This window comes from Lucilia cuprina, chromosome 4 (assembly GCF_022045245.1).
Source record: "Lucilia cuprina isolate Lc7/37 chromosome 4, ASM2204524v1, whole genome shotgun sequence".
NCBI lineage: Eukaryota > Metazoa > Arthropoda > Insecta > Diptera > Calliphoridae > Lucilia > Lucilia cuprina.
The window spans coordinates 93226292-93246926 of record NC_060952.1 but is presented as its reverse complement, the minus strand read 5'-3'; the positions used below and the strand labels follow the sequence as shown (position 1 = coordinate 93246926).

The 20635-nt window shown below is 26.9% G+C and overlaps 1 protein-coding gene across 2 annotated transcripts in view; it reads right to left on the bottom strand.

Moving 5' to 3' along the window:
• The window catches only part of LOC111689915 (neprilysin-2), a 39785-nt gene that overhangs the window by 9015 nt on the left and 10135 nt on the right, over positions 1 to 20635 (bottom strand). The window lies entirely within an intron of this gene.

The window sequence follows — 20635 nt, the reverse complement described above, 5'->3', positions numbered from 1 at the left end:
GATTAAACTATAAACTATGCTATAGACTAGACTATATACTAGAATAAAGACTAGACTATAGACTAGAGTCTAAAGACTATAGTCTAGACTAGTGTCTAGACTACAGACTAGACTATAGACTAGACTATAGAATAGACTATAGACTAGACTATAGACTAGACTATAGGCTAGACTATAGACTAGACTGTAGACTAGACTATAGACTAGACTATAGACTAGACTATAGGCTAGACTATAGACTAGACTGTAGACTAGACTATAGACTAGACTATAGACTAGACTATAGACTAGACTAGACTAGACTATAGACTAGATAGACTAGACTATAGACTAGACTATAGACTAGACTATAGACTAGACTATAGACTAGACTATAGACTAGACTATAGACTAGACTATAGACTAGGACTAGACTATACTAGACTAGACTATAGACTAGACTATAGACTAGACTATAGACTAGACTATAGACTAGACTATAGACTAGACTATAGACTAGACTATAGACTAGACTATAGACCAGACTATAGACTAGACTATAGACTAGACTATAGACTAGACTGTAGACTAGACTATAGACTAAACTATAGACTAAACTATAGACTAGACTATAGAAGACTATATACTAGAATAAAGGCTAGACTATAGACTAGAGTCTAAAGACTATAGTCTAGACTAGAGCCTAGACTAGAGTCTAGACTAGAGTCTAGACTAGAGTCTAGACTATAGACTAGACTATAGACTAAACTATAGACTAGACTATAGACTAGACAATAGACTAGACTATAGACTAGACTATAGACTAGACCATAGACTAAACTATAGACAAGAATACAAACTAGACTATAGACTATAAACTAGACTATAGACTAGACTAGACTATAGACTAGACTATAGACTAGACTATAGACTAGACTATAGACTAGACTATATACTAGACTATATACTAGACTATGTACTAGAATAAAGACTAGACTATAGACTAGAGTCTAAAGACTATAGTCTAGACTAGAGTCTAGACTATAGACTAGACTATAAACTAGACTATAGACTAGACTATAGACTAGACTATAGACTAGACTATAGATTAGACAATAGACTAGACTATAGACTAGACTATAGAATAGACTAGACTATAGACTAAACTATAGACTAGACTATAGACTAGACTATATACTAAAATAAAGACTAGACTGTAGACTAGCCTATAGACTAGACTATAGACTAGACAATAGACTAGACAATACACTAGACTATAGACTAGACTATAGACTATACTATAGACTAGACTATAGACTAGACTATAGACTAGACTATAGACAAGACTATAGACTAGACTATAGACTAGACATGAACTAGACAATAGACTAGACTATAGACTAGACTATAGACTAGACTATAGACTAGACTATAGACTAGACTATAGACTAGACTATAGACTAGACTATAGACTAGACTATAGACTAGACTATAGACTATAGACTATAGACTAGACTATAGACTAGACTATAGACTAGACTATAGACTAGACTATAGACTAGACTATAGACTAGACTATAGACTAGACTATAGACTAGACTATAGACTAGACTATAGACTAGACTATAGACTAGACTATAGACTAGACTATAGACTAGACTATAGACTAGACTATAGACTAGACTATAGACTAGACTATAGACTAGACTATAGACTAGACTATAGACTAGACTATAGACTAGACTATAGACTAGACTATAGACTAGACTATAGACTAGACTATAGACTAGACTATAGACTAGACTATAGACTAGACTATAGACTAGACTATAGACTAGACTATAGACTAGACTATAGACTAGACTATAGACTAGACTATAGACTAGATTATAGACTAGACTATAGACTAGACTATAGACTAGACTATAGACTAGACTATAGACTAGACTATAGACTAGACTATAGACTAAACTATACATTAAACTATACACTAGACTATGGAATAGACTTTAGACTACAGTCTAGACTTTAGAATAAATTATTCTACTACAGACTAGACTATAGTCTATGTCATAGACTAGACTAAAGACTAGAGTATAGACTAGACTATAGACTAGAATATGTACTAGACTGGACTAGACAAGATTAAAAACTTGATTATAGGCTATATTAGAGACTAGACTGTATATTGAATTATAAACTAGATTATAGACTTTACTTGACTAATGACTAAACTGTAGATTGGACTGTAGACTCTATAGACTGTAGAGCAGACTACCATATGCTAGATTTTTATAGATTAGATACTTTAAAAGTTTTGCAAATATTGAGATATTTTTCGTTACCAAAAAAGTACTTTAAAATCTTTTAAAGTACTGAAAATTTTCCATGACTGGTTAGCATCTATTTAAATAAATATTTACCCGGAAAAATCTCCTTAAGACTATAGCTTAATGTCATATTACATGACAATCGGAAAAAATCGTTATTTAATTATTAAGGCAAATGTAATGTAACGGTTTCAATTTCCTTTCTCTTTCATCCAATAAATCAAACATTATTGATAAAACAAAGAAAAAGAAAAAAATAATATTTTACTATTTGTTTAAAAAGAAGAAGAAAAAATTAACCACATGGATCCACTAATCAAATGAAATCAAATGCATTAACGCAGATGCCATTTGTACGCAAAACGCATGAACGGACGGACGAACGAATGCTCTTGTTGAAAGTTGCATTGAAACGAGCTGCATTTTGTGGCACACTAACCACTAATGCAAATAGTAGAGAGATTATAAGCTAACAGCTGCAGTATATTTTTAAAAGAGTAGGGGTCTCACGGGGTCTTAAGGGTAACTGGCAACCACAATTATAAACTTAAAGCTCAAATAACTATGTTTTATAAATTTTTATGATTTTTTTTTATTTTTGCTAAAAAAAACTTAGTTGTAACCATAATTATAGAGTTTATTAACTTTATGGTAAAAAACAAACAAATATTTGTTTGGTTTCTGTTTTAAGTTTCAATATTTAAAAGTTAAAAATTTTGTGCAAATATTGTTGTTAAATGTTGAAATCTTATTTTGAAAGTCTATTTGTCATTAATGACATTTTTAAGGTTTTTTTGTTTTACCATTTACGGATCATATATTTAAGAAAAGTCGTGGTAACAGATGGGGTTTTAGTGTTTTAACTTAACTGTAACTGCTCTCAGAATTGTCCTAGTAAATAGGACAAATAAAAGGACCTTTATTAGAAAAAAAAAAAACAATCCTTATGTATGTTACCCACTTTTTTGACATTTTGTTTAAGACTACTACAAGTATAGACTACCTTGAACAATAGACTCAACAAGATATGTATGCTTAAGATAAACCGAATACTTGACCCAAAAAAATGTTCAAAACTAATTGATTTTTTTATTAAGATTGAAACAAAAGAGAAAAAGCTTAAAAGCTTAAAAACTACAAAAAAAGATATTTAATAAAATAAATACAAAAATGTTTAAATAATTTTGTTTAACAATTATTATGTTTTGTCACAAACAATTCTAAAAATTTCAATTTTTATTATGTAAAGCTACATTAACTCAAATAATGACTTGAAAATAGTTCCAAAAAAAAGGCGCGTCATTATTTGCAAATTGTGGGGCTTTTAGTACAAAAAAACTACAAATGCCATTTAATTTCAATTTTATAATAAATAACTAAAAAAACAATGTTGTTTAGAACAAAAAAAAAAACATCTAAATAAAAACCTTGAACTGGTTTTCACTTTTATTTTAAAAATTGTTAAAAAATAAACACATTTACAAAGTTATAAAAAGTAAATAATAAAACTAATATAAAAAAACCAAATAAATATTATTATTTTAACAATTTAATTGTTAAATTTTTTTCCAGATTGAGTAACAATTATTAAAATAATTCAAAATAAATTATTGGCTAACCAAAAAAAAAAACACCATTTCGCATTCTAAAATTATTAACTATGAAATGTTTAACTATATTTGTTGTAAATTTAAACAAATACAAAAAAAAACTAAAACAATACAATAATTTAAATGAAGTTTCAAAACAAAGAATTTTGTCATTCCAAAATCACTGATCTTGAACTTAAGAACACCGATTGTCTTAAAAGCTAACACTAACAATGAATCTCCATAAAATCGATGAAAGTATTTCTCTCCATCAAAGATTTCGTTCATCTCAATATATCATATAGCATATTTATATATCTCACGAGTTTTTATATATCCTGTACAGATCATTATTCAAAAAGAGAACATCATCTGCAAAACAAATTTTAGAAACTGATATTGTTTTGTTCAGAAGATTCTTAAGAAAAGTCCAGTCTATAGTCTAGTATAAAGTCTAGTCTCTAGTCAATTCTATAGGCGAATCTATAGGCAATTCTATAGTCTAGTCTATAGACTAGACCATAGACTAGACTAAAGACTAGACTAAAAACTAGACTATAGACTAGACTATAGACTAGACTATAGACTAGACTATACACTAGACTATAGACTAGACTATAGACTAGACTATAGACTAGAATATAGACTAGACTATAGACTAGACTATAGACTAGACTATAGACTAGACTATAGACTAGACTATAGACTAGACTATAGACTAGACTATAGACTAGACTATAGACTAGACTATAGACTATAGACTAGATTAGACTACAGACTTTCTTTCTATCTATTTATCTATCTATCTATTTATCTATCTATCTATCTATCTATCTATCTACCTATCTATCTATCTTTCTATCTATCTATCTATCTATCTATCTATCTATCTATCTATCTATCTATCTATCTATCTATCTATCTATCTATCTTTCCATATATCTATCTATCTATCTATCTATCTATCTATCTACAGTTTTTTAAAAAACTTTAAAATTATATTAAAATTAAGAGTATAAAATATATAACTTAATTACTCGATCACCGATTTAATCATCACAGCAACGATTAAACGAAAGTTTAATCAAATATGATATGTAAATAAAACCTCCGATTTGCAAGTGATCTCTCGAGGTCACGCTAACGACTTTTCATACTTAAATATTTTAATATAATTGTGAATATTTAATACTAAATTACTTCGTTACCTCTTCAACTGTAAACAATTAACTTTTTTTACTGTTTAATTGCTATTTCAACAACACTAATCCATAAATTTAGAAAAAAATATAATAACACTAACACGCAATTTAATCAAAATCACGTCTAATTAAAGCCCAAAAATTGTTAATAAAAAACAAAAATAAATAAATAATATTAACTTAATTATTATTCAGCTGATTTTATTAATTTAAACAGTATTTTAGATTTAATTTTCTTTAAAATCTCTCTTTTCTTGTTGTAGTTTAAAATATAATGTATGCAGAAATAAAAATGTATTTGAAAAATTTGAACAGCAATTTCTTTTTAGTAAAAAGCGAAAGGAAGCTAACAATTAAAATATTTACTTTTTTTCGCTAATAATTTATATATATGAAAAAAAAATGTGCAAAAATAAATTTCTTATTTAGTTGATAGATAAAGATAAACAAAACATTTGATCATGTTTATGTAGTCTTAAGTCAACTCACGACCGATCGGCTGCTGCCAGACAGATCAGTTGGTTTAGTTAGTCGATATGAATGAATGAGTCAGTTAAAGAAATCAAGTACTTTGTTAGGAATTGAGACAAAGAGATGAAATGATGAATCTTTTGTTGCTGTTTTCATAATGTTTACTTGAAAATTGTTTAACAAAATAATAACAAAAAAAAAAAAAAATTAACAACGCAATTGTTAAGGAGAAAAAAAAGAAGAAAACATTGTCTTTTTAAAAATATTTATTGATAAAGAGATAAAAATGTTTATTATTGTTTTTTTTTTTTTAAGAAAATATAGACAATTTTAAAAAGAAATATTTATTAAACTTGTGATAAAAATTTTAAAGATTTTTTTTTATTTATTTCAAAATTTTCTAATAAATTTAAATAAAATTTAAATTTTCCTTGCAATTTTTCACTGTCAATTGTCTAACAATGTTAAAAAGAATCATTAAAGGTATCTATTGGTTTTAATAGGTCTATAAATTAGAAAAAAAATAGAAAACATTACAAAAAAACAAACACAACAACAGCAAATAAACATTTTAAAAGTTCATTAAGTTTAACAATCTCGTAATTTTTGTTGTGGTTCAACAAAAGATTAAATGACTTACAACAGAAAACGACAAATCAGAGACATACAGACAGACGGACGAAATTTATATAAACATCTCTAATGAAAACCCAACAACTAATAAAGACTACACAAACAATTAATTTAACATTTTTTTTTAAACAACAGCGTTGTACTTGATTTACAAACATAAATTTAAATTAACACAATATTTCATTTACACAAAAACACACACACACACACACAAACATAGTTATACATTTACAAACAATTTTCTTACGTTTTTTTCTTAAATGAACTAGTTTTAATTAATATTTAAAAAAAATTTTAAAACAAAATAAACTTAAACAACAATAAAAAAAACTACAAAATTATTTATTACCCAAGTAATATAAACATTTTGTTTAAAATTTATTTAAATTAAAAATCATTTCACTGTTATTGAAGTAATAAATGTTATAAAAGAAATTGTCTTTAAACGGAAACTTATTGATTTAAAATGGTTTTGATGTGCGTTCTTTTTTTAGTTTATTTGCCAACATTTTTAAAAGTGTTTTAGTAATGCAAATTATATAAATCTGGCAGCTTAATCAATTCAATTTAAAATTCATTTCCTTCCGGTTTTGTTGTTTATTTTTCCCCACTATCTCTCTCTCTTTCAGTCCCTCCCTTTCAATCTATCTGTTAAGTTTGTTATTTTAAAACAAAATGTTTGTAGTGTTTACAGCAACAGTTTAGTATACCGTTAGTTTAAATGAGTGTAAAAGGAAATGAGAGAACGGTTAGGTGGTTTATAACAAATAGGAAGACTTGAGGTTGGTCATGATTTAATTTTATACCAAGTTTTTTTTTTAATGAAATGTGTTACTATGGACTAGTTTGCCTATTAGTCTTTGGACTATATAGTTTGTGTAGTAATGTTTAGACTAGTGTAAGTATTGGACGATTAACTAGTTTGTGAAGTAGTCTAGTTTCAAAGGACAAGTTTTTATACTGGTCTTGGGACTAGTCTATGGAATAGTCTACTCTGACTATTCTACGATCTAGTCTATGGACTAGTGTATGATCTAGTCTACGAACTAGTCCAATTTATAAACTAATATATATACCTATGGACAATTCTATTGAGAAATCTGTAGGTTATATATGGACTAGTTTACTGAATAATGGTATAGTCTATGGACTAGTCTATGTATTGACTGGCATATGAATCTAGTCTAAACATTTGTATATTGACTAATATGTGGGCTTGTCTAATGTCTTTGGACAAGTGTATGGACTGGTCTGTGGACTAGTCTATGGAATAGTCTATTGACCATTTTATGATCTAGTCTATTGATTATTATATGATCTAGTCTATGGACTAGTGTAGGGTCTAGTCTATAGACTTGTCTAATCACTATCCTATAAAATCATATATAAACTATGGAATAATATATTCGAGTAGAGTCTACGAACTAGTCTATTTACTAAACTATACACTAATATATAGGCTATGGACTAATCTATTTATAATAATATGAACTAGTGTAAGAACTAATCTATGGACTCATATATTAACTACAGTATGGTGTAGTCCATAGAATAGCGTATAGTATCTAGTCAATAGGCCTATAAATGTTGACAATGTACCAATCTATAGACTAGGGTAAGGACCTATCTATGGGCTAACAAACTTGTATATGAACTAGTAAACGGACTAGTGTATAAATTAGTCTATTGACTAGTATGTGACTAGTAAAATGGTCTGTAGTTAGTTTATTCATTAGTCTATGAAATAGTCTCTTAACAATTCTATGATCAATACTATGGACTAGTGTAGGGTCTAGACTATAGACTTGTCTAATCCCTAGCCTACAAACTCATATATAAACTATGGACTAATCTATTCGAGTAGAGTCTACGAACTAGTCTATTTACTAACCTATAAACTAATATATAGGCTCAGGACTAATCTATTTATAATACTATGAATTTGTATAAGAACTAATCTATGGACTCGTCTATTAACTACAGTATGGTGTAGTCCATAGACTAGCGTATAGTATCTAGTCAATAGGCCTATAAATATTGACAATGTACTAATCTATAGTAAGTAAGTGTAAAGACCAATCTATGGACTAGTATACAAACTAGTGTATGAACTAGTAAACGGACTAGTGTATAAATTAGTCTATTGACTAGTATGTGGCTAGTAAAATGGTCTGTAGTTAGTTTATTCATTAGTCTATGAAATAGTCTCTTAACAATTCTATGATCAATACTATGGACTAGTGTATGGTCTAGTGTAGTGTAGGGTCTAGTCTATATACTTGTCTAATCACTAGCCTACAAACTCATATATAAACTATGGAAAAATATATTCGAGTAGAGTCTACAAACTAGTCTATTTACTAACCTATAAACTAATATATAGGCTATGGACTAATCTATTGATAATACTATGAACTAGTGTAAGAACTAATCTATGGACTCGTCTATTAACTACAGTATGGTGTAGTCCATAGACTAGCGTATAGTATCTAGTCAATAGGCCTATAAATATTGACAAAGTACCAATCTATAGACTAGTGTAAGGACCAATCTATGGACTAGTATACAAACTAGTGTATGAACTAGTAAACGGACTAGTATATACATTAGTCTATCGACTATTATGTGACTAGTAAACTGGTCTGTAGTTAGTCTATTCACCAGTATACGAAATAGTCTCTTAACAATTCTATGATCAATACTATGGACTAGTGTATGGCCTAGTCCGTGGACTAGTCTATTGCCTTGCCAATGTACTTGTCTATTCCATGGACAAATGTATAATCTAGTCTGTAGACTGGACTATTGTCAATCCTATGAACTAATATATTGGCTACAGACTAATCTAATCACAAATCTATAGACTGGTTCAATCTATGAACTAGTATACGCACTGGTGTGTGTGGACTAATCCATAAACTAGTCTAAGGACTATTCAAGAAACTACTCTATTGACTAATCAATGTATTGCCTATATTAAGGAAAAGTCTATTGGTTAGTCGATTGACTATAACCATAGGTTAAGATTAGAGTCTAAGGACTATTCAATGGACTACTCTATTATCCTGTGTATTGTACTTATATATGGCCTAGTTTAAGGAAAAGTCTATTGATTAGTCGATTAACTTTATCCATAGACTAGGACTAGATTATGGACTCATCTATGCACTAGACTGTAGACTAATTATAATACACATATGGACTATTGTATTGACTAATGATAAGTCTATTGCTATGTCTATTGCCTAGTATATAGACCATTATATTATCTAATATATTAACTAGTATTTGCCAGTTTTGTTGACTGGTCTATAGACTATGCTATGGACTAGCCTATTGACTAGTATATAGATTAATGTATTGAATACTATATGAACTAGTCTTTTGAATTGTCCACTGACTAGTTTATTAACTATTCTATATATATATAGCATCATCTTTGGACTAATTTATGTACTAGGCTAAAATATGGAAAAGTCTATTGTCTGGTCTATCATCAAGTGTAAACTATTCTTTTGACAATTCTTTTGATTAGTCTAATATGTCTATTGACTAGACTTTGAAGTAGTTTAGGAACTAGTCAATGGACAAATGTAGGCCCTGGCGTATGGACTAGTCTGTAAACTAAACTATTAACTAGTCCTCTATTCATTAAAGTGTTTTAATTAACTAATCTATATTATTTTAATATTCATTTGCTAACGATCAAACCAATTAAATAATTAATTAAACTCGTGATTAATTAAACTTTTAATTCATTACTTAACCAAATCCTCAGTTCATGTTTAATAACATTTTCATTTAATAAATAGCTTAAAATCTTATCAAAGTCCAGTTGCTTTAATTATTATTACAAATGCGAGACAATTTGTCACACCTTGTTTTCCAAGGAGAGGTGAGGATGGCTATGGAGAGTAGATGAACGAATTCATAAAACTCATCTTAACTAAATAGGTATTTCCAGTTAAACGTGAACATATTATCATCTTATTTACATTTAATTCAATTTATATATGAATGTATTATTCCAACCTTAATAAGATTTAACGCTTTTAATAAAAGTTAATAACTTTTTTACATGTTTAACCACAATAATTGTTTAAAATATCTAAAAATAAACATAATTCTGTGGAAATAATAGAAATAGGGAATTTGCAAAATAACTCTAGAAATATTTGTGTTAATTTACATGCGATTTTTTGTGGCAAATAACTTGGGTTTTCTTATTGAAAGTGGGGCAAGCAAAAAAAAAATTTGGTAAAAATTTAATAGAGGTTTCATATAATAAAACCTGTTGCTTTTTAAGCACATTTTAAATATTTTAAGAACTTGGTTTTAGTTGCCCTGATTATGCAAATTGTTGTAATAACAAATATAACTTAGTCACTACAACTATGCATATATTGTTGCCAAACACAATGCGTGTCATTTAAACATTTAAAGATTTTATGAGAGAAGCTTCACATATTAAATGCTTAATGTTAAATGTTTATTTAACATAAATATATTATGTTAATAACAATTTGAACAGTTCACAATCGTCGACGTCTCAACGTCGTAGTGTTGTATCGTTGTAAATATGTGCTCATTGTCATACCACTCTACAATGCCGATAGTGAATTGTTCAAATGTTTTATTATCTTTCTTTTCACTTAAATCTTTTTACATAAGATTTACGTTATTACTTTTGTTAATATTCACCTATTTCGGAATGTTATTATAAAATTAATACTAATGATTAAGTTTGTTTGACATTTACGTCTACTCTATTTAAATTTAGTTTCTATGTGTTTTGTTTTAATTAAAACTAGAGCTATAGTATGAAATATAATTAATTTGTTAAACAATTTTATTCCGCATTTTATTAGATATCTCCGTAATAAGTTTAAAATGTTTATGTTTAACTTAACTCGTTAAGCTACAGTTCCACACAACGCGTTATATACTTTCTCGCATTCTATGCGTCTGCCAATATATTTGTATGCTGCAAGTTACAAGTACCACAGCTTAGGATCCAGCAGTTCGGTAGGCCAGTACCGAACTATTTAATATACCATTTAAGGTTGTTTTTCAAGTGTCTTCTCACTCCTTCTCTCTCTCTCTTACAAAGGAGACACTAAAGTGACAAAAAGCTTAAGTTTGTTTTTTAAGTGTATACTCTCTCGTTTACAAAGAGGTCACAAAAGTAACGATGGTCATCACCCTTGTTTACAAAGAGTACATTCATGATGAAATACGAAATGGAGCCAAACATGTGGTTAGACGTAAATGTATTTATCGAATGCATTGGCTCTGCGAACTGCTGGGGACGTTTTGACACATAGAATACTTAGGCTGTATGGCCACACGACAAAATTTTGATCAATGTGTTGTGAACATGTGGTTTACACTATTTCATAATAGTTTGGTCCAATAGACCCAAACTTCCTATTTAACCTAGCATTTAGAATTACCCCCAGCCACTGAGCGTCCAGGTCTAGTCATTTAACATAAAATATAAGGTCTACTCTTTCCTTCTCTCTCTCTCCTGCAAAGGGGACACTAAAGTGACAAGGAAGTTAATCGTCAACCTATAGATTACGAAGAGACAACCGATAGGCCCGACCTACCTTTTTAACCTACCACTTAGGGTATCCCGAGCTACCGAGTGTCCAGGTGAATAGCTATTTTGCCATATGCTTGTTCTACGGGGAAGTCAATCGTCACCTGATAGATTACAAAGAGTCAGCAAAAAGCTTACTCGCTTACAAAACGAACACTAAAGTGACTATTGTATATACTCTCGTTTACAAAGAGTACATCCATGACGAAAGACGAATCATCTGGTTGGATCTATAGCCTAGCTATCGAGTGTTGAGGTGAATAGCTATTTTACCATATGCTTGTCCTACGAGGAAGCCAATCGTCACCCTATAGATTACAAAGATACAGCAAAAGGCTTACTCGCTTACAAAACGGACATTAAAGTGAACAATCGTCACACTCTCATTTACAAAGAGTACATCCGTGACGAAAGACGGATACTTTGACTCTTTCTCGAACTGCTGGCGATGTCTTAACAATGCTTAAGCTGTAATACCATACTTTGTGTATGTGTTAATTACATATAGCAGCAATCATTAAATAAAATAAGTTTTCTACAAAGAACCTTTTACTGATTACTAAGAACCAGTTACGGCACTAGTGCTTTGTTTGCTTCTGCTCTTTCTTACTCTTATTCTAGAGTGATTTTATTTAATTTTAAGATAAATTTTCCCAAATTAAATTAACTTTCCACAAGGATGTCGAACATTTTACTAATTACTAGGAACTAGTTACAGCACTAGTGCTTTACTAGCTTCACTCTCTAGAGTAATTTCATTTAAGTTTTTATTAATTTAGCACGTCCAATATAACCTTGACTTCTGCTACTTTGAAAATAAGTTTGCCACAAATAACCTTTTACTGATTACTAAGAACTAGTATTAGCACTAGTGCTTTGTTTGCTTCTGCTTTTTCTTAATCTCATTCTAGAGTGATTTCATTTAATTTTAACTTAAATTTTCCCAAATTAAATTAACTTTCCACAAGGATATCGAACCTTTTACTAATTACTAGGAACTAGTTACAGTACTAATGCTTTGCTAGCTTCACTCTCTTTTTAAAGTAATTTCATTTAAGTTTTTTATAAATTGAACATGACCAATATTAACTTGACTTCTGCTACTTTGGAAATAAGTTTGCCACAAAGAACCTTTTACTGATTACTAAGGACTAGTGATAGTACTACTGCTTTGTTTGCTTCTACTTTTTCTTACTCTTATTCTAGAGTGATTTAACTTAATTTTAACTTAAATCTTCACAAATTAAATTAACTTTCCACAAGGATTTCCAATCTTTTACTAATTACTAAGAACCAGTTAAAGCACTAGTGCTTTGCTAGCTTCACTATCTAGAGTAATATCATTTAAGTTTTTAATTTATTTAACACGACCAATATTAGCTTGACTACTGCTTTAATTACTAGTATAAAATAACACATTAATTAACAAAGTTTATGATAAAATTAAAAAGAAAATAAATTAAAAAACAAATAAAATAAACAAATAAAAACACATTTTTTTAATGATGAGTTTAAATCTGAGTAGATTTTATTTACTAAAGATTATAGACAATATCAAAAAGATTATAAAAACTGAAAACTTAATTTGAATAATAATATGAACATTGTAATTATAATTAGTTAATAATTTATTGTAAATATCTAATGACTTTAATGTGGTGTAATAAATATTTGGCGTAAGATTTTAACTAAAAACAATTTATTCTAATGATTTATAAATAATGATTTTTACAAATTTTCTTTATTACAAAACTCAAATGTAATAAATTACTTACATGAAATTAAAAAAAAAATAAATAAATTGCCTTGTAAATTAAACAAAACTTTAAAATTTTTTTATAAACAAAACAAAAACAAAGTAATTGCCAAGTTTTATTTTGTTAAACATCCTCTTTTAATTATTATACTACCATAATAAAATCTACAATATATTAATATTCATTTTGGGTTTTTGATTTACAATATGACTTTGACAATCAATTTTTTTTTTTGTTATAAATTTTTAATAAAACCTTCATTTTAGTATTTATTTGTAGTTTTAGTTTTTTTTTTATTTTTTCCTCAAGTGTTGTCAGTGTGGCAACATCTCAAACTGTACGAGTGAAACTGTCAATGTTTATTAACCTTAAATGTTTAAGAGCAACAAAAAATACACACAAAAACGCAAAACGTGTCAAAAACACTTGCAGCGCCAAAACAATAACACACACACACTAAAGTCTACCTTAAAACAATTTAGTTTGTAATTCTTAACATTTTGTTTATATTGTTGTCTAACCAACATCACCCTCCCACAAAAATCAGTAGATATCATAAATTTAATATTGAAATGTTATGAAAGGTTAATAAAAAAATATCACGTTTGGGTTTATTACAAAAAAGAAGAAAATTGTCAAGAAAACAAATCATAAGCTGTCATCACTCAATTTTAAAAGAATTGTTTATATTTTTATTTAATGCTATTTAGATACTAATTATTTAAAACATCAGCACGACGCTGTTGTAAAATTACATAAAAAAATGTATTTTTCTATTTAATAAGAAAAATTATTTAATTAATTTTAATTTGTTTATTGGGAATTTGATGAAAATTTCGTTAAGGTTCGTAAGCAAAACTATTCTTTTAGCGATTTTATAATAAAGATTGAGAATAAAGCAATGATAACTTATAAAGTACATTTACCTTCGGTTGTAGTGATGATGTAATAAGTAAGGTAAGAGCGTTTAGGCAACAACCGCAACAAACACAATATTTTTTTGTTTGTTGGAGTATGGGTTTTGTCAAAATGAAATTTTTGTCAAATTTGATGTAACACACATCTATCTATCTATCTATCCATCTATCTATCTATCTATCTATCTATCTATCTATCTATCTATCTATCTATCTATCTATCTATCTATCTATCTATCTATCTATCTATCTATCTATCTATCTATCTATCTATCTATCTATCTATCTATCTATCTATCCATCCATTCATCCATTCATCCATTCATCCATTCATCCATTCATCCATTCATCCATCTATCTATCTATCTATCTATCTATCTATCTATCTATCTATCTATCTATCTATCTATAAACTGACTGACTGACTAACTGACTCTTTAACGTTCTTGCAAACAAATGTTGCCATATTATTAAATTATTACCTTTTTAGCGTTAAGTTATTTTTTTTTTTATTTTTAGTAACAACACTTTGCATAAATATTTAAAAAAGTTCAAAAAATCAAATTAATTTCAAATTTTGTAAACAATATAAAATTCATTCTCCTTTAAACCAGATTTTTTTTAACACGATAACCCAATTTGTCAAAGAATTTTTAATTTCCTTAAATATTGACAGTTTTATATAATTAATTGTTTTTAAACAGCCCCAAAATTATTAATGATATCAAGTCAATAATAATTTTGAAATTTGTAACAACAAAAATACAAGTTCCAAGCAATTGTTTCAGTATTTTTTGAAAATATTCGTAATTCATAATCGTAAATCATTAAAATGAACACACAAACTCCTTTAAAAGTATTTATAAATATGGAGTGAATACATAATGCCATTAATTGGTTTAACAATTACAAAATTTCTTTCATTTTTAATTAAAATTTTAATTTAATTTAATGACAATTACAAAATTTATTACTTTGTATAAAAAAAATATATATTTCAGTAAAAGTTTTTTTTTTTAAATCATAAGATCATTGAACTGTTAAGCTGTTTATAACATGTTTTAATGATCCATTTCTTTGACGCAAAAATTACCTTTAAAATGAAAAAATATTAAATATTTTTGTAATTATAAAATACATACAGAAAAAAATGTTAATTCCTAAAATTGATAAATAGCTAGCAAAGCTAGTAATAGACAATTTCCTAATAATTTAAATTAAGGCAAAACGTGTTGCAATTATTATCACCGATATGGTAGCCAAACATCATAAACCTGACACCTTAACGTATAAGGTGTTGAACAAAACAACAACAACAAAAATACGCTTTAACAATTAAATAAAAAAACTAAACGACATATTTTGTTAACAATACTATTAACTGATAGTATTTATTTGTTTATAAGAATTTTAATTTAAATTTTGAATTGAATTCAAGGAATTGCAATTAAACTTTGTAGAAGTTAGTTGTTCCTAGTTGGCAACACTATTTTCTAGTTGGCCAGATGTCAAAAAACTGCTAACAATGATGTCAATTATTGTTATAATAAGCTAGTGTAAAGGCTTAGTTAGTTTATAGGTTCCATTTCATGATGAATCAGCTGATACGGCTTTCGCTTACGGAAAACTGTGTAAGTTGTTAGTTTGGTCCGTGAGATTAACGTTTAGTTTTTATATGAAAACCAGGAATCGTCTAATCAATCACGTAACGCAACGTAGAAACTAACTGAATCTGATCCTTAACGTTGCGGATTGTATTCTGTTTTATACAGGTTCATCTGCAGGTTTTCTTAGACAAAAAACGAGTCACCTGATTCATCACGAAACGGAACGTATAGACTAAGTAAGCTTTGAGCCTTAGTACCACCAAACGCATAGACAATTAACATTTAAGCGAGAGAAAATATACATATTGTATATCAATGAAAAGGAAATGTTGTCTACTTTGTGTTTTGAAACATATATACATACTTATTTATAAATATATATAGAGAAAAAAATTAATTTTGTAATAAAAGTGAATTTATTTCATAATTAAAATAATTTTAGTTTATATTTTGGATTATTTCAGAAATTTTCTTTATAAGCGAGTTGTCACTTTGACGTTCATTTATTTGACATAAGATCTTCAAAATAATAGAATATTTTATACTAATGGATAGGTAATATTGTCTAATTTATAATATATATTATTATTTAAGAATTCTTTAGAGAAACGAGTATATTTTGTTTAAAATTAAAGTTTATTTATTAAGAAAAATTATGTAGGAAGGCTTTTCTTTAAATTTATTTTCATATTCTTAAATTTAATAAACTTTTTATATATTATTGAATAGAAGATATAATTTCCTTTACATTGATATATAATATATATATTTTGTTTTTTTTTCTTAAGACAAATTTCTATAAACAAAAGTAAACTTCCTTTAAATGCAAGAAAAATAACAGCTGATTGTCACTTGCGCGTATTGTGTTGGTGAGAAAATGTTGCCATATTGTATATCAAATGATAAGAAATTTTATAAATCTTCTTTATGATAAAAAACTTTTACTTTTTCCAGTCATAATTGTAACAAATATATGTATTTTTTTAACAAAAGTTAAGTCATAACAATTTTCTCTTTATACATAAACTTTTTGATAAATTTCTTTTAGAATTGTGAAAAATATTAAATTATTTATATATTATTGAATAGAAGACATAATTTCCTTTTTATTGATATATAATATGTTTAATTTAACTTTTATTAAAGTTAATTTAATGTTGACAAAAAGTAGCCTACATCTTAGGTAAAAAATGCAACAAGTTGCTAATTTAGCGTTTTTTATAATGACATTTAAATAAGAAAATATTGCCATATTGTTTAGCAAATAATAGAAAATCATGTCTTCTTTAAGATTTGTAGAATTTATTGCGATAATTTTTATATTTTTAATAAAAACAAGAATAATATTGGAAAATTTTTAAAAAAATTAAAGGTTTTTTTATAAATATCTTTTATCACCAAGAGAATTATTATAATATTTATATATTCTTGAGAAGAATGCATAATTTCCTTTACATTGATATATAATATAACTAATATAACACTTCCTTAATTGTCATTAAAGTAACAAAAGTTTTACTACTTTTAAGCTGAAAAAAAACAGCAAGTTGTTACTTTGGCGTTTAGTAAATAGACGCTTAAGTCAAAAAATATTAACATATTATATATCAAAGGATAGGAAATAGAGTTTTCTTTTAAAAATTTTAGTAATTGTTTAAAATATTAAAAGAAATATTAAAAAATTTTTATTAATTTAAAGTTATTAAAGTTTTAAAAGAATTTTTAGTAAATCTTTAACAAATTTAACTTAAAATTTTGTAAATTTTTTATTACAAACATTGTAATTTGTTACATGTAAATAATTTCAATTAAATTTAACAAATATTTAATGTATTAAATAAAAAACCACTTAACAAATTCAAACACAAATAAGGCATTAGAAGGTTTTAACTTTAAAACTTCAAAAAGGCGCTGGTTTTTTTTAACAATTTTAATTTATGTTTAAGGTTACAAAATAAGTTTATTTACCATTTAAGGGTCAACCAAAAAAAAAAAACAAAAAGATCTTAAAAAAGGTGTTGTATGTTGAACTTATGCAAAAAAAAAATATAAATAGAAATATGACTTCAAGTGTAATTAATGCCATGAAATTGCGTGTAAATTACAACATTGTATGATTTTAAGGAATTTATTTAAATACAGAAAAATTAAAAAAAAAATAAGAAACAAATGTATTTTGTTTTTTTTTTTACTAATTTAGAAGGCCAGTTTATAATTTTTGTTTTGTTTAATAATAATTAAAATGAAAATAACAAATCAAAATATGCACAAAAAAAGTATTATTATGATATATGTGACACACTAACCCATTTCTTTATATGTTCAAGTATGTTGTGTACTACACATGCTGGTATTTTTTTTTTTTACATTTCATTTTTATTTTTTTAATATTAAACAAAACCATTACTCAATTAATTAATATTTCATTAACGTACGTGTACGATGTCATCTTGATTTAGTGCTTTTTAAATTTATATGTATTTATTTTCCTTATTAACCCTTTTTTTTATATAAGTATAATAAAAGAAATTTTATATAAAATTAATAATAATATCATATTAATTGATTTTATAAAGAAGGCGATTATTATTTAGTTATTTACATATTTATCCTAAATATTTGACAGTGACATTGACATTGTAAAACAGTGGAACCAGAAAATGTAAATACTATTGACTTTATGTCAAAGTGATGTTGAATTAAAGAAGGGTATAAGTTCTTGAAAATAACAACTGAATCACCCATATATAGACTAGACTATAGACTAGACTATAGACTAGACTATAGACTAGACTATAGACTAGACTATAGACTAGACTATAGACTAGACTATAGACTAGACTATAGACTAGACTATAGACTAGACTATAGACTAGACTATAGACTAGACTATAGACTAGACTATATACTAGACTATAGATTAGATTATAGACTAGACTATAGGCTAGTCTATAGACTAGACTATAGGCTAGAATACATATAGCCTAGAAAATAGACTTAACTATAGACCTGAATATAGACCTGACTATAGACTTGACTATAGTTCTGACCATAGAATTGACTATATGCAAGATTAGGTTCTACTGTAGACTTGACTATATAATAGACTATATACTAGGTAATAGACTAGACTATAGATATTTGAAAAAAATATGATTGTTTATTCTTACTTTATACAAGTTTCTTCCAGCAACTTTAATTGAATGTTAAAAACAGCTTATACATTTTGGAATAGCGTGTTCGAAAATTTCTTTTGTATTTTATTCAATTCATATTGTTAGTAAATAGTAAATAATCAACAAATTAGAAAAAGTATGTACCATATGTACATATATACAATTTGCTATTATTCTATATTTATATAAATATAAACAGTTCAGAGACCTGTTAGTTATTTAACTTAATACTTCTATAAAATTAATAAATTTTTTCATTACTTGCAACTTTTTATTTAGCAACAACAAAATCTCATTTAATAACTCTATAAAATAAATGTCATTGTTGTATTGTTTAACTTCTCATAAACAATGTGTTGGCAACACCAGTTTGAAAACCGTCATATTTTCATTGTAATTCTTACACTCAAGCGACTGGCCGCTCATATATTCATATGAATATTGTTTCTTAATCATTAAACAATTATTTCATAAAATTATTAAGAAATTGTATTATTGTTAATAATTTGTTTAAGACAATATTGTCTTTAATCTTTTGTTTATTTAAGAAATATACAAAACATTAAAAGAAATGTTTTTTTTGTTTTTTGTTCAGTCAATGTCAACAAAATCATTTAAAATTTAAATTGTTTAAAACTTACTTTTTTAAATGTTTTGTTTGTTTAAAAAATAAACTACTTTAAAAGAGTTGAATAACTTATTTGTTAGCAATTGGCAATATTTAAATGTTGTTGATCATTTAATTTGTTTAACAAAGAAAATAACAGTTTTAAATTGAAAATTTTGTAATGGATTTCCGTTAAATTTTAGTTTATCATTATGACTCGTTGGCGGTTATTGTTGAATTTTTTTTTTGAATTTGACAATAAACAATATGTTCCGTTTTGTCGCGTGCTCTTGTTATGTAATATTATTTACGTTTTTGCAAATATATTTTTTATATTAATTTAGCTCTTGTTTAAATAATTTTCAAAAAAAAAAAAAAATCAAAACATATTTGAAATACAATAACTAAACAATGCCGTTGCTTTTGCATTAAGAAAGATTTTATTAATTTGTAAGAATTAAAAGCAATTAATAAAAACAGATTTCTACAAAATGTTTTGTTGTGTTTTTTACAAAACCATTTGGCTACAATTAATTAATTAACCCTATAACGTATTAAGATGGTACATCGGGTATACCAACTTAAATTTCTTTAGAATTAACAAATATTCTAATCTGTCTATAGTCGAGTATTGAGACTAGACAAGCCTATTTATAGTTTAGTCTAGTCTATAGCCTAGTCTATAGTCTAGTCTATAGTCTAGTCTATAGTCTAGTCTATAGTCTAGTCTATAGTCTAGTCTATAGTCTAGTCTATAGTCTAGTC